Here is a 15,129-nt window from a genome sequence, read left to right as displayed (position 1 = left end):
AATTATGAATGCTAAACATAAGGGAAGAGTTAAAATGTGTTACAGTGTGAAGTAAATTATTGTTAAGGCTATTTATGAAGTATTTGCTATTTCACCATGGCAGATGGGTTTGGGAGACTAAAATAAAAGATAAAGTAGTGAAAAAGGAGAAATTACAACCTTGGAGCTGCTTCGTGTGCTAGACTTGTTGCTGCCCCATTGTTTTTAAAGATTTGTAAGACACCAGGGTAGCAGATGATGGCAACTAATGCCAGCAATGATGCAGTAGAATAAGTTGGTAAATACGGTAGCATTTAAACTAAAGGTATGCAAGTCCAGCTGCTGTAAAACTCAAGCATGCGTGACGAACACCTAGACTGCTTTAAATAAAACATCAATTATAGATTTCTAAAATGTGTGGCCTTGTTGATCTGACAGTGAAAAAGAGGGTTAAAGTTGTTGAGTTCAGAAGGTTGTTCTGATCAGGAGCACTGGTCACGATCAATACTTGCCTTGGGTCAGGGATAGGATCCAGGATGAGAGCAATTTTTGCCCTCCATGCTGAGGTAATTAATGATGGTATGCAATTAGTCATGTGTGATTGGTTACATTGTAACAGACTCTGCTGGAGAGGCCAGTTTCTTTGTCCATCATTTATTAGTGTTTTCACATTGTTTCTGTTCCAACGGAGAGAGTGATGCAGAGATGCAGACCAAAGGAATCGATCACACGTGATGGCATTTGTAACTCTGACGTAAAAGCCACAATACTAAAAGCTGAGCACATGGCGAGTGGCCCCATGTCCAGAAGAGGGGTGAAGTAATGGAAACATTGACAAGTACAAAGCATGAAGCTGAAGTGAACACCAAGCAGTTCTTGGTCTGCTGTTAAAAGATAAGAGCCCAACATGCAAACAGTTGAACTACCCTTTAGATTGCATTTCTAGAGTAATGATTTAATTATTTATTTGAAATATATTGCACCAGCAAATCACAACTACCACGCTGTAGTTGCTTGTCTGTTATGTTGCTTGTCGGTAGTTGCTTGTCTGTTATGTGATGCAGGGAAAGTAGATCTTAACCCTGTCATATATGAATTATGACAACCACAATCAGGATTTTCAAGTATTTTTATTCATCTTTAGGCATGAACAGATGAATAAAAATACTTAAGGAAGAAATCCTGATTGAGGTTGTCATAATTCATACATGACAGGGTTAAATTACAATAATTACAATGAAACACGTCATACATCTATAGTAACATTAAACAACCAGTGGGTGGAAGGGTATGGAGTGACACATCAGTGTCCAATGTAGTCATTTATGTCCATCAACACTGACACAAATACAAAAAAACGGCCTTTGAATAGCTGTCCACTGTAGTGACCGCAATGCGTGAAAGGGTTAAACAATATAATTTTTATTGTGAAAACTAGCTTTAAACTAACAATAAAAAAAAGTTTGTGTCCAGAATCACTTTCTATATACTGTATAATGCTCTATTTGAGCTCCAACACATGGAGTGTTACATTTATCCACCATACAGCTCCCAATCCATCAGTGAAAGGAAAAGATGGACTTTATAATAACAAATAATCAGGGAACTGAGTGATTTTTCTTTTACAGTGCTTTGTAAAAAATAAGTACATCCCATAGTTCAATAGCCTGCAGTAACAGCTTTTGCAGCAATAACTTGAAATAATCATTTTCTGTAAAACTTCATTGGTCTCTTATGTTGTTGCAAGCCCTCTATAGTTTTGTACTACTTGTTTATTCCATAGAGATTTGAGGGCATTCTTTAGATTCCAGCACAGAATTTCAATCAGGTTGAGCTCTAGCTTTTGAATCGGCCATTCCAACAACTTGATTCTTTTGCTGCTGTGCTTGCTTTCATTGTCTATTTGCATTTTTAAGCCATGCAGAGAAGTTCATGGTCAACTCAGTGATGCTACACAGATGCTGTGGCTGCAAAACGAGCCCAAACTGTCAGCCCTCCACCACCATGCATGCTAGTATGAGTTTGTGCTGACATGTTGTGTTTTAATTAAGATAGTACGGTCAAACATTTCCACTTTTTTCTGTTATTTCTAAAGGACATTGTTCCAGGACAACTCTGCAAACTTGAGCAGTGCTGCCATGTTATTTTTATATAAAAGAGACTTTCTCCTGGCAACTCTTCGAAACAAGCCATACTTTTTCAGCATTTTTCTAAATGTACAGTCATGTGTTTTAGCATTTAGCATGCTAACTGAGTCTGAGATGTAACTCTTGAATTTTTGCATTTTCTCTGACCTTGTTAGGACATCCAAACCTAGAAAGCCTGACTGATAATGATAATGATTGATCAAGTGCATCTGAATATCAACACCTGGCTGGATGTACTTAGATGTACAACACCAGGAAAGGCGTACTTAGTTTTTCACAGGTCTGCCAAAATCTTAATTGAGGAGCCAATTCAGACCTTAGCTTCTAAGTGTGTTTATGAACAGTAGAGTCATCATCACTAATTATTCAGGAAAAACAGAAAAATTGACAATCAGAGAGCACATCCCTCTCCACTGCCAAGGACACATGCTTCTACTAACATTTGAAATGGATAGACCAAGGTTGCAATTGTATAGTAAAAATGATCCAGATCCACACGTTTTGCTTGCCTTTTTGTTTTTTCATGCTACATCTTTCCGCAAAGTTTATCAAAATTCAGTCTGCCGGTGTTTTTGAATAACCTTGCCAGAAAAAAAAACAGCAACAGAAAACCTGGACTACCTCAGTGCTCAACATGGGGGAGGAATAAAATCTCTATGTGGCCATGAAATAGCTTTAATGCAGTCATTAACATGTTTACCTTGGTGTTAGTTTCAACTTGTGTGAGGTGAACTTTTCCAACTGCATTTCCATGGATACTGGCTCCACTCTCTCATTACACCAACTGCTGCCAGAGCAGCTGAATGTAGCTACAGTACGCATGTGACACACAGCAAAGACAAAAATATCTCCCCTTAATTGTCATTTTACTTGCCAAAAATCTTTAATTATACTTCGTCTTGGGAGTTCATTTGATACCGCTGCTTGACAAAATGTAGGCTTACGAAACTGTAATTAATCATCACAAACTGTGAACATGTTCTAAAACGAGACACATGCGCACGCTCACAAGAAGCAAAGTGGGCCTGAGCGCTTCATTCTCAACTGTCATTTTATAACAAGAGGCAGATTAAAGTGCGTTTATAAATACACAGAACCTCTGCGGACGTTTGATGAGCAGTGTGGGGATCTACAAGCAGATGGTCCGTGGCCAGGCACTGTAGGGGGAGAAAACAGTAGAGAGTGATTGTGAGCATTTAATGTTTGTCCTCAGTTTGTGTACTGTACGTCCCTGTTGAAACCAAAGGCCCCCTCTCGTGGCTTGCTCAAGCATAATAATCCCAGAAGAAAGCAGACTGAGTATTCCCGATAGAAATTAGCCAATGATGCCAGCAGCTCTCAGAGATTTGCTCACTTATAGGAGTTTGCTGCAAAAAAAATTGGCTGTGTTACTGAATTTGAATTAAATTAGTTGAGTTCATGTTCTGTATTACCTTAACTTTTTTTCTGTGGCCCATTTTGTTTAGGCTAAGGTTGTTTGAATTCAATCCATCAAATAATTTGATATCAAGAAATATTAGATACACCATTAGAGATACAGGGCTGGGCCCCTTTTTGTCTTGAGAACAGTCTTAATATGAATATCACAGCAGAAACTTGTACTCAGACCAGGCAATGTTTGAAGTATTGTGTCCATTTGCTATTCTTAGCTGACAGGAGTGGCACCCGGTGTGGTCTTATGCTGCTGTTAAGGTGTTGTGCATTTAGATATGCTCTTCTGCACAGCTTGGTTGTATTGAAAGGTTATTTGAGTTACTGTTGCCGTCCTATGAGCTCAAAGCAGTGCAGCCATTCTCCTCTGACCTCTGGCATCAACAAGACATTTTTATCCATAGAACTGTTGCATTTTCATATATTTATTTGTTATGACTCAGGGAAAACATTTTCTTCTGCTTTTCCAATTCAGGGTTGTTGGGGACCAAGAGAGTACCCTGCAGAGAACCCACACAGACACAGGGAGAACAACAACCTTCTTGCTACAAAGCTGCTATGGCCTCCATCACTACAACTTTACAGACATTTAACACCCATATGAGCATCAGCGAGTAACACCACTAAGTGTTGCTAGATTAAAGTTTCTGTACTGTGATTACCCTGGTATCAAGCCAATACTAATAACACAAATGACTTATGGTGTTTATTTGCAGCCCCCATATTGTGTAGGTGCAGGAAAATGGCCTCAGACTCATCACTGAAATTTACTAAACTCTTTTATATACTTGATAATCTAAATGTGAGTGGACTGCATGTAAAAAATTACAAATCTGGAAACATTTCTACTCGATTGGCAGGCTTTAGGCAGAAAAATGAGAGGCCCTATAGTGTAAAACTGTGTGTTTGTTTTACTTTAATATAAAGACAGGAAATTGCAATCAACCAGCAGACAAACCCTTATGCGGAACTGCTGGTGTTCCCACTTGGTTACTTATGTCCCAGTGTTACCAGTCTTTTTGCCAAACTAAGCTATTAAGGTGCTTGATGTAGTTTCAGAGGTTTCAGCACCTGCATGGCTTAAAGAACAAATATCCCAAAAAACGATTATTTGAAAGTTTTCGATGTTTAGTGTTTGTGGTGAATACACATGAATAAGACAAAGGTCGAGGACATACATCCACAATTTAATTTTTCCCTAATCTTAAGAACAACATCAGTTTCTGTGTTTACTTTCTTGCACCCAGTGAAAATTATTATTTAAGATACAGTATGATTTGGTCATGTGTATCATGCTATGTTGGTTGTACTCTCTGTCCAGTTATCTCTTTCCTTTGAGGCTTCAGGGTGAGGGCAACCATCTGTGCAGCAGCACATCATCAGCCATAAGACATCTGTTAAGAGGAGTTAGTGCTCAGTTTCATTTTCTAAAGGTGATGATACCTGATAGGACACAATTGCCATATTGGGGCCCTGTGAGAACCAATGAAAGTTTGCTTTCTGACAAAAGACCACAGTCTTTAACTCCTGCATAGTAGCACGAGATCATTTCCATTCTGATGTCAAGTTTTGCTGGAGGATTCTTTTTTGGATATAGCCTCTGTAAACCATTGGATTACGTCACCAAGGTAAACAATTTTTTTATTTTCCATTAGAGATTTACAAGCCATTAATATATACTTCACAGGCATATACTAGGGGGTTTCTTTTACAAGCAGGTGAGCAGGTGTAAAGGTATACAAGCAGTAGTGGTGTGTATTTCACTTTAGTTCAGCATTACATACACAACACTGTAAGTGCTATGACTCAATGAGATCAATTTATAGCAACAGAGCAGCTGTTTTTTAAGAATCATGCTTCAGCTTATAAGCAATTCAGATATAAAAAGCTAGAGAATTAACCTTTAATCTCCTAAAGTCTGCTTAATTAGTATAATAAGTATTCAATTGTTTTGATTGTGTTTATGCTAATGAACTCCCACCAAGATCCCACCAAGAGCCTCCTGGGAAATAACAGCACTCCAGGTGCAATGAAACCAGTCAATCAAATGGAGTTAGAGCAGTAATGTGTCTGGAAATGTGCACCCTAAGCTTCGGAGGACAGGACAGGACCATGTCGCCCCCTGCTGAAGACTGTTACTGTTGCCAGTTCCAGCCCAACACCTTTGACCCCTCCCGCTGTAGCTCCTGCCTGCGGCCAGATCACATGCACGTCAGCGGCGCTCCTGCAGCAGATGCTGCACAACAGGATACTCTGCAGGAGCTGGTATGTAGCTACATCAGCTACTGTGCTGTCTGTGTAGCCACCTGGGTATGTACAAAGTCTTTAAATTAAAGATAAAGCATCGTTCAGCTGATCATATAACTGATCACAAGGCCACTTACAAGTTTTTAAACCTGGAAGAGGGATTTGAGCATTTCCCAGGTCTTTTTGACCAGATCCCAAAAAACCAAATGTGGAGCAAGGATCATGTTTGTGTTGCTAAAGATACTAAAGAATGGAAACTAAAGGTTTTTATGGTCTCACAAAAAACCTTTAGTTTATTTTATCGCCTGTTTTATTTTTTATTTTTAAATCTTTTTATGACTTGTAATCTTATGTGCAGCACTTTGTGATTCTGTCTTGAAAGGTGCTATATAAATAAAAACTTATTTATTTATTATTATTATTAATACCCTTTATTACAGTGACCTAAAACTTGTAAGTCTTACTTTAGCTACTATCTGTCTGGTAATCCTCTGCTTCATTAAGGATGCATACATATATTGCCAGAGGTTTCTTCTTGTCAAAAGGGAGTTTTTCTTTTCCACTGTTGCCAAGTACTTGCTCAAAGGGGGTCGTTTGATTGTTGGGGTTTTCTCTGTGTTTTTCTAGAGTCTTTAATTTAATTTGATTTCATTTGATTTGGCACCATATAAATAAAATTGAATAAAATTGAAATTGCTTTGACTTGAACAGATGGTCAGGATCTCTGTGCTAAGCAGAGTCAAAGGTTGGAGGCAGATCGTTTGTTATGGTGAAGCAGCCAAAGAAAGAATTTTGATAAAACTTTAAACAATTTATTCACAAATTTGAAAATGATGAAGCTATGAATTCTTATATCCAAAAGATAAAAGGTCAAGTTTGGATTAACACAGATGTAAAGAAGAACTTTCTGATTAGCACAGATATACCGCCTTACCCTTATGGTCTCTGACTGGAAGCCCTCATTGAGGTGATGAAAATTGTAGATTCATTCTTTTGTGATTTATTCAGTCCAACAGCTCAAAAACAATTCACAAGCGCAACATAATTTTGGTTTGTTTCCTAGGTAACCAGCCCATATTTATAATTCATACGATGGGTGCAAAACAGGGTCAACATTGCACAGTTCTATATATTTGTGTACCAAAGGTTCAGGTTGACTACCCAGATGCTCAGATTCTTTGCTTATACGACAGTTTTATAAACATTTAAAATCAAATAAAATGACAATTTACAAGAATGATGTCAGCCTGTAATACAATTACCAAGTGATAAAATTGTGGAGGTGGGAGAAGGATGGTGGCATTTGATTCTGTATCATTAATTAATGAAAGCTCATTACCATCCTTAGGGAATAGGTTGTAATCTGATACGCCCATATTACACATGCAGGCACATATCCTCGTGCAACACCGGCCCACTTAACTTATTATTCAGAGCAATGTCATTGTGAAACTTATGTTAGTCAACATCATGACTCGAATGTAGATTTTATTTTCAAGTGAAAACAGAGTAAAACAAATGCATTTTATTTAGTCCTGCATCCAGGAAGCATCAGGAGCTAAAATGAGAAGAAAAAGTTTTGTGTTAATGAGAAGCTGACCAGAAGGAGAGATCAAGATAATGATAAGAAAGACAGTAAGTGGGCAGTTCTGGTGATGTAAAAGCACTGGAGCAATGAAATAATGATGAGCATGACCAGAGACTAGCTTGAGTTACGTCCTGTGCAGGCTAGATGTGTTGGCTTAGCTGGAACGACTGGAGAAGCAAAGACAGAAGTGGCTACACAGCTTTGACAGCAGATTTGCCTGAAGGTCAGTGATCAGTGACAGTAAGTGGAATTTGTGTTAATGCTCAGACTCAGCAAGTTAGTTTGTTTTTTACTTTTGTATAAAAATTCAGTTTGTTTTGCTGTGACTTGTTTGATTTTTAAAGTGAGTAGACACATGCCATCACATAGTTGCTGTATGAAGCTTCATAATTAGATATAAGCATTGGCTGGTTTATTGTAAATCCAAATAACTGAGAAACCTGCACTTTTAGGAGGTTAAATATTTTTTAAGAATTGCAGAATAATTCAAATTAGACAAGGCTGCAGTCACTATGCCAAACTGACAATTTTGGTTCCCATAAATTTGTTGAATTCTGTCGTTTTTTTGGTTTTAAATTGGTTGAATTATCCAAGTTAGGACTGCTAAACATGTTATTACTGAACTGTTATAAAAAAAAAAGCAGACATTATTTCGACACTTTTACTTTGAGTTGAAATAGTTTTCAAAAATAGAGACAAAACATTCTGATTGACAGCATTTTTCTTAGTTTAAATATCTAATTGTCACTATTAATCCAAATGCTTAAGATATGTTTCTGCTCCCCACAAACCAGGATACAGATGATGATGATGACGACACATGTGCCCTGTCTGAGGTGACCACAAGTGCCAGTAGTGATGATGTCAGAGGCGGTTGGACCTACGAGTGGAGTCTAGAGCACAGTCTGAGTCCTGAGAGGGAACTTAATATCGGTGATACTGACATACAATCCAGGTGAGTGTATCCAGTGTCCCGTTTTTAAGAAACCACTTTTTACCAAGAACCTGCCTGTACTATATACACTGAGTTAGTGAACGAGTATCACTGACTGGCCAGCTCAATAACATCCATTAGCTCAATCATGGAGTTGTGATCATAAATTTATGTACACTCATCATGGGTGTGAATGTCATGGTAATTCTGGGGTTTTAATAATGTGAACTGTAATGTCCACTGTATAGATTTTTAAAAACAAGAGCTGGGTGCACAAGTTTTAATGTATTTTGGATTTTCTTAAATCCACACAGGGTCAAAAGTATACCCTCATTAATATTTGGTTAAATGTCCCTTAAAAAGTTGCACCTCAACCAAACTGTTTTGGTCGTTTCTGGCATAATTCTGGATACATATTTGATCACTTTTTATGGCAGTATTGGTAGAGTTCATTTACATTTGTGGTTTTCCTTACACAACTGTGGCTTCAGTCCTCAATAGGGTTGATGTCGGGGCTTTGAGATGACCATTCACAAAGCTTAATGTTAAGCGTGCTTTATCCATTCCAAACCCGTTTTGATGTGTGTTTGGGGTCATTGTCATGTTGGAACACTCAATTGCATCCCAGGATCAAGCCTCAAGACGTCGATGTGAGATGAAGTTGATGAATTTGGAGGAAGAATTTGGTCCTCCTTTTTTTTAATTCACCATTTTTGTACAACGTCCCAGTACCACTGGCAGCAAACCACAAACCTCACTTGATCCCTAGCTTCCAGAGTCTAAAGTGCCGATAGTTTAAAAAAAACAACATATATAGTTCTTGATATTTTAAATGTTCTTGCTTTGGTGAGCTCTAAACTTTTGAGGAAAAGGTTTAGACTAAGTGGGGCTTTCAGGAGGAAGAGGACCTGATTGACTGCTGATGGTGCTGGATGTTGTGGTGCCACAATAATGATAACTGATCTGTTTATTGATAGTGCAGACACAGTGAGCTTCTCTATCTGGAAATTCAGCATAGAAAGGGGTGCATAATTATCAACATAAAATGTAATAATTACATCAGTGTTTTATACACTTCATCTGTGTGGACAAGAATCTGCTCTCATCATATTTCCATAATAACTACCGTAGCACTCAGGGCTTCTGTTCAAATCACTGAATATGCACTGTTCTCTCACAGTGCAGTGATCTCAGAGAGTCTCTAACTATAACTCGGGCTCTATATTCGGTACACTGAGTCTTTTCCTCTTATCACAGCTGCAGCAGCACCGGTGAGTCTCTACACACTCCTCTAGCATTTTATATTTATTTGAAAAATCTGTTGAAACTTGAAGATGGTCTTAAGAATACATCTGCTTTTATAAATGGCATACTAAGAAGGAGTAATGATATATAAATGATGAATTAAGTACATGATAACACCTAACTAATACATTAATAATGCCAATAATTAAGTTGATTAAGCTAATAATTAAATTAATCTGTAACTTAATTGACGTATGAAAAAAATCAATGCTGTTTATAGAAATATATATTTTATATATAACCTACAGACAGTTCTAATCCATAAAATGAATACGTGATCAGTCTTAATCCTTCTGACCTGTAAGCCCGACCTCCAAAATTCTTGTACGTAAAATTAAATACCATGTGAGCAGGGGCTGTTTTGATGGTTTCCTCTGCTGATCATAATTAAGTTCTGAGTTCCTCTGAAAGTTCCTGTATGGAAAAAGAAGATTAACATTATTTTCCTTCTTTGTTTAATGCCAAGAGTTTAACGAAAGACAAAGCTGATGGAAATCTTAGACTGACAGCACAGCAGATGTGTAAAGATGTTCTTGAAGCACTTCTTCACTAACTTGAGCAAACACTTTAGATGCATTCAAATAACAATTTATCGCCCATCGACTGATTGTCTGCTACCTCTCCCAGCTCTCCAAATCAGTTGGATTCTTCAGAGAGGGGCCGATCCCCCAGCTTGGAGCGGTACTGTGTGGCTCAAAGAGAAATGACACGGCTGGACTCCTCTCCCCCACAAGGCACTGAAAGCTCCTGGATGGATGAGAGGAGAGGGAGAAACAGGTCCCGCCAGGCGTCAGGTCAGTCACAGGCATGCATCCCAGTTAGAACTAAACTCCATCATGAGCATTTTACAGAAAGATAATCCTCTCTGATAAGCTATTTACATTATTAAGGCAATGATCACAGATTTGTTTGATTTTCAGAGTCCTGGGGAGATAGGGGACAAGAGAGTGGTTACTTCTCTCCCGACAGAAGAGGTGATGGTGAGCAGCAGATTGAGGAGGACAAAAAACGTCAGTTTCGTTACTACGAGCGGGGGCGTCCCCTTCCAAGCAACTATGTTCCCGAGCCCAAGGCCTGTGTCCCTTACAGGAACGTCAACCTGGGAGTGCCTTCCCAGCGAAGAAATCATGAGACGTATATGCAGGAAACTTGGAGAAGTGAATCCCCGCAGAGATACACATACCACTCAAACTTTAGACGAGGAGATTCCCTGACAAATTCTCCGACACGTCACAGCTCTATGAGTCCAGAACGCTACAAGCTCACCGAATCGCCTGTGGGAGCTCAGAGAGGGAGCTCCCTCTGTAGGAGTCAGACTCGGTCTCATACTTCATCTCACAGCTCTCCACAGCTTCCATCATATGGTCCTTCTTGCCATACATCAGGCTGGTCCAGTCCATCCTGCCGGAAGTTGTCCAATGCCTCTCGCACCGCGTCTCCCTCCAGGGCCACACCATCTCACAGGCGTGCAGTCTCTTTGCTCTCACAGAATGGTGAATATGATGCTATAAAGGGATATAGTCGAGAGTCAGGAAGTCCATCACAAGCTTCGAACAGGCACAGTTTAGACTCTGAGAAGCTGTACAGAAATCTCGAGTCTATCTCCCGTCGTGGCTCGTCGGCTCTTCAGCAAAATTCATATGAGCAATCCCAACCATCCCCACGAATCAGAACAGCTGTCAACAGCTCGACCAACACTCGAACTCGGAACAGTCGTGACGTTTCACCAGCCAGGAACGGCTACGGCACCAGTCACTCCCCACAAAGAGAACCCTGCTCCAGAGACAGCAGGCTGAGTCCACAAAACTCATGGCAGGGGTCCGCACACTCTTTACTCAGCATCCCGGCCTCACCTGGATCCTCGTCATCGAGGCGGGGCACAGTCTCGCAAGTCTTTGGTGGATCACTGTCACAAGCTACAATTACAGGAACAGATGAAGCCGATGAAGGAAAAAACAAAGTCATAGGTGACCGAAGCAGGAGCGCCATTAGACGAGGCATGGACACCCTGCTGATCTCTGAACCCAAAAAGGCTGCTGTAGATGCTGAGGAGGTAAATAAGTCGTGTGAGCAGGAATTTGGCTGACTGTCAACCTTGAGTTGTTAGCCAATGAACATACTGTGGATAATGCTCCTTTCTGGCACTTAGAATGACTAAACCTATGAAAAAAGACTTAATCTTTAATTCACAACTAGCAACTGACACAATAAACTCATTAGGAAGTGTTTAAAGTGGTAAAGTAAATATTCCATTATGCCATATTAATGAAATGAAGATTTAAGGCACTCCTGCACTTGCTTCAGTTTTTAGAATTATCTATTTATTTAACAAACACTATATAAAAATTAGTCTTGCCACATGCTAACATGCTAAATCTTTTCTAAATCTAAGGTGGGGATGACCATAGATGATTACATAGTGCTGGCTGATATTCCCAAGATCCAAGTGGAATCAGAAGAAGAGTTTCCAGGGCTGAGGTTGAGGAACCAGAGTCCCAGTCCATGCAGGGACCAGAGACTCAGGACATACAGGTTGGTGATGTGGCATTGTCTCACTGCTAGTTTTGAGCACTTGCATCTGTTTAAACACCTAACTGGGCCTTACCTAAATGCCAACCGAAATGTGGTTGGACACAGAAATATTCAGCTCATCCAAGACTGACAGAGGTTCTGAGATGCACACGCTAGCCAAAATAGGCTTTAGCAGTTATAGTTGAAGTTTTCTTACCACATTTTAAACCTTATAAATCTTCAGTTGTAATGTTGCAGGAACCAAAATCAACATTAACAGCACTTCATATTGCCTTTCACTACTTAACTGCTACCAAAAGAAACTAGTGGATAAAAGTCTTTTGTAGTCAGTGACTGCCTGAATTATCTCCTCTGAGATGCTCTGGTAGGTCTTCAGGGCAGCCACCGGCTGGCTGTTATTTGCTTTTTCCGCCTTCAGTTTTTGGCTTCAGTTAAAAAAAAAAAAAATTAAAAGGCATGCTCTGTTAGGTTGAGATCAGCTGACTCACTTGGCCATTGAATCTTTGCCTTGAGAAACTGAGATGTTTGTGCAGTATGTTTTGGGTCATTATCCATTTGCACCGTGAAGAGTTGTCCAATCAATTTTTCGGCATTTGGCAGAACCTGACCACAAAGTATAGCCCTGTAAATGCTCAATTCATCCTGCTACTTCTATGAGCAGTCACATCACCAGTAAACACCAGTGACCTTATTCCATTGCACTCTCTGATAATTGTATAAAAATGGCTGTAATCCATAAACAGTTAGTGCAATACTTTGGTTCAGTTGCTTCACTTAGTGTTTAAAGTCTGGACTTGTGCACTACAATCTGCTGTGATCTGTGCGTCACTCCTTCACTAGCTGGAAAATTAGTGGGCAGAAAACTCTTTGAAGATATGTATTTATCTGATGTGGTAACTGATAGCATTAATTTATGGCCTGAGAAAATAAACATGCTCTTGAACCTTTTGCAGAGGTCTGCAAAAGTTCACTTTCAAAACATATTTCCTCTTTTCATTTCCTCTACACATTAACTTTAAGGTATCAAGATGAAATAGACAGATCGAGCCAGTTCTACAGTTCAAGGCTGGAGTCAGATGAGAGGGGGAGAGGCAGAGAGAGAGGGAGAGACAGACGGGAGAAATGTCGAGACTCTGAGAACGGACGATCGTCTCGGAGACGATCGGCAGCATCTCTTCATACACAGGTAAGATGCAGTCACTGCAGGCATGTTTATCACAAACAGCTGTGTTTAAAAAGGCAAGAACGTCCTGTCTGTTTAATCCATCAAAGACCTCAGAGAGCCAGAGTGGAAAACACAGATCCTCCAAGGTGAATGAGCGACCGGCTCCTCCTGAACGTCTGCAGACACAGGTGAGCACTGTCTCATGACTTCCTGCGTCTGTATATATCACACGAGCATTTGGAGGAAAATAGGTCATTCATGTATTTCAGCCCCTCGCAGAGACACACACTCGCAGGCAGAAGTCATTACCTAGCACTCTGTGTTTTAGGGCAGCATGTTCATTCGATTTATCATCTTTATTAATAGGTTCCAGGACGGTTTCAGTTAACTGTTTCCTGTATTTGCAGTGTTGTGCTGTCATGACTAAAACAGCTGAGTCACTGTACACTGATGGATGACCACGAAATGAAACGTTCAACAATGTTTCTGTTTCACTGTTGAAAACTTTTTTTAGTAGTTCACACAGAATTTCCATATGTAGGCACCTCTGTATGTGTGAAACTTTTATGACATCCTCTTTACATATCACATCGGGCACTTCTTCCAACCTAATTCCTCTATTTCTCCTCCTCTTCATATTACGATAACAACGGATCACATTCGTCATACACGGTGAGTATTTTTCAGTTGGTACTATCGTTCTAATAATGTACCGTCGGTTCCCCTTTCCCTTCCTTTCTCCCTCTGACAGTTTGATGGTTCACAGAAACTACACATCTTCCTCTTTGAATGTTCCTGTTCAGTTGTATTTTTCTCTATCTGCACCTCGCCACATGCGTCGATCTGTATTAGTTATCTCAAGAGTGCAGTCGTCTGTTTCCGACAGTTTCCGCTTCCTCTAGTTTTACAATGAAGTGTGAGAGATAAACCACAAAGAGAGCTCTTTCATTCTGTTTGCTCGTATCGCTTTAATTGCAGATATTGTTTCTCAAAGGGGTGGATGTCCAGACTGGATGAACATGGCAAGGTAAAGGTATTCTTTTGAAAAACGTATTATATTTAACTAAGATGCTGATTCTAGCTTTAACCACATCCTCATAAAACCTGCCAGACAGGCTCAAAACACCACCAACGTGACTCATCATCGTGAAACATCTTGAAAAGAGTCTACATACTGTAGAAATGAATGCCAACGAATGGGTTTGATGGTCATGGCACCAGTTAGTTCATCGTTGTCCATATTTACTGTGCTTTCCGCAGTGGAGGAAACACTGGTTTGTTCTCGGTGACACCTCGCTGAGATACTACAGAGACTCAGAGGCTAAGGAGGTATGACACTAAAGCAGTTTCTGGTGTGCTGTTTTTGCACAATCAGGAAGACTTTATGAAGTTTGTTTTTTGATACCAGTAGGTCAGTTTCCTGAAAAATTAATTGTTTGGGGGAGAACCGTGACCTTATTTGACTCAGCTAAAGTTATGCTGCTCTTGTCGTGCTGCAGTCAGATGACCTGGATGGAGAGATCGACCTGACGTCCTGCGTGAATGTGTCATATTGTGATGTGGACAAGAACTACGGACTCCAAATACAAGTATGTATTTACAGCACTTTTGTTTTTTCTATATAAATAAAATTGAATTCAATTTCAATTATTAATGGTGTTGCTCAGTAGACGAAAACACTGTCAATTAATGTCTGTGAAGGTTCTCAGTCATCCAGGTCAATTAATCGCACCTCCACCCCCCCAACTCCCAGTTTCACAGCCAGACAAAAAGATGTTTGGCTGCTTCCTGTTTAACGCGT

Source organism: Pundamilia nyererei, unplaced genomic scaffold (genome assembly GCF_000239375.1).
Source record: "Pundamilia nyererei isolate P.nyererei 1_Seehausen unplaced genomic scaffold, PunNye1.0 scaffold00349, whole genome shotgun sequence".
NCBI classification, from domain to species: Eukaryota; Metazoa; Chordata; class Actinopteri; order Cichliformes; family Cichlidae; genus Pundamilia; species Pundamilia nyererei.
This window is presented reverse-complemented; position numbering follows the sequence as displayed.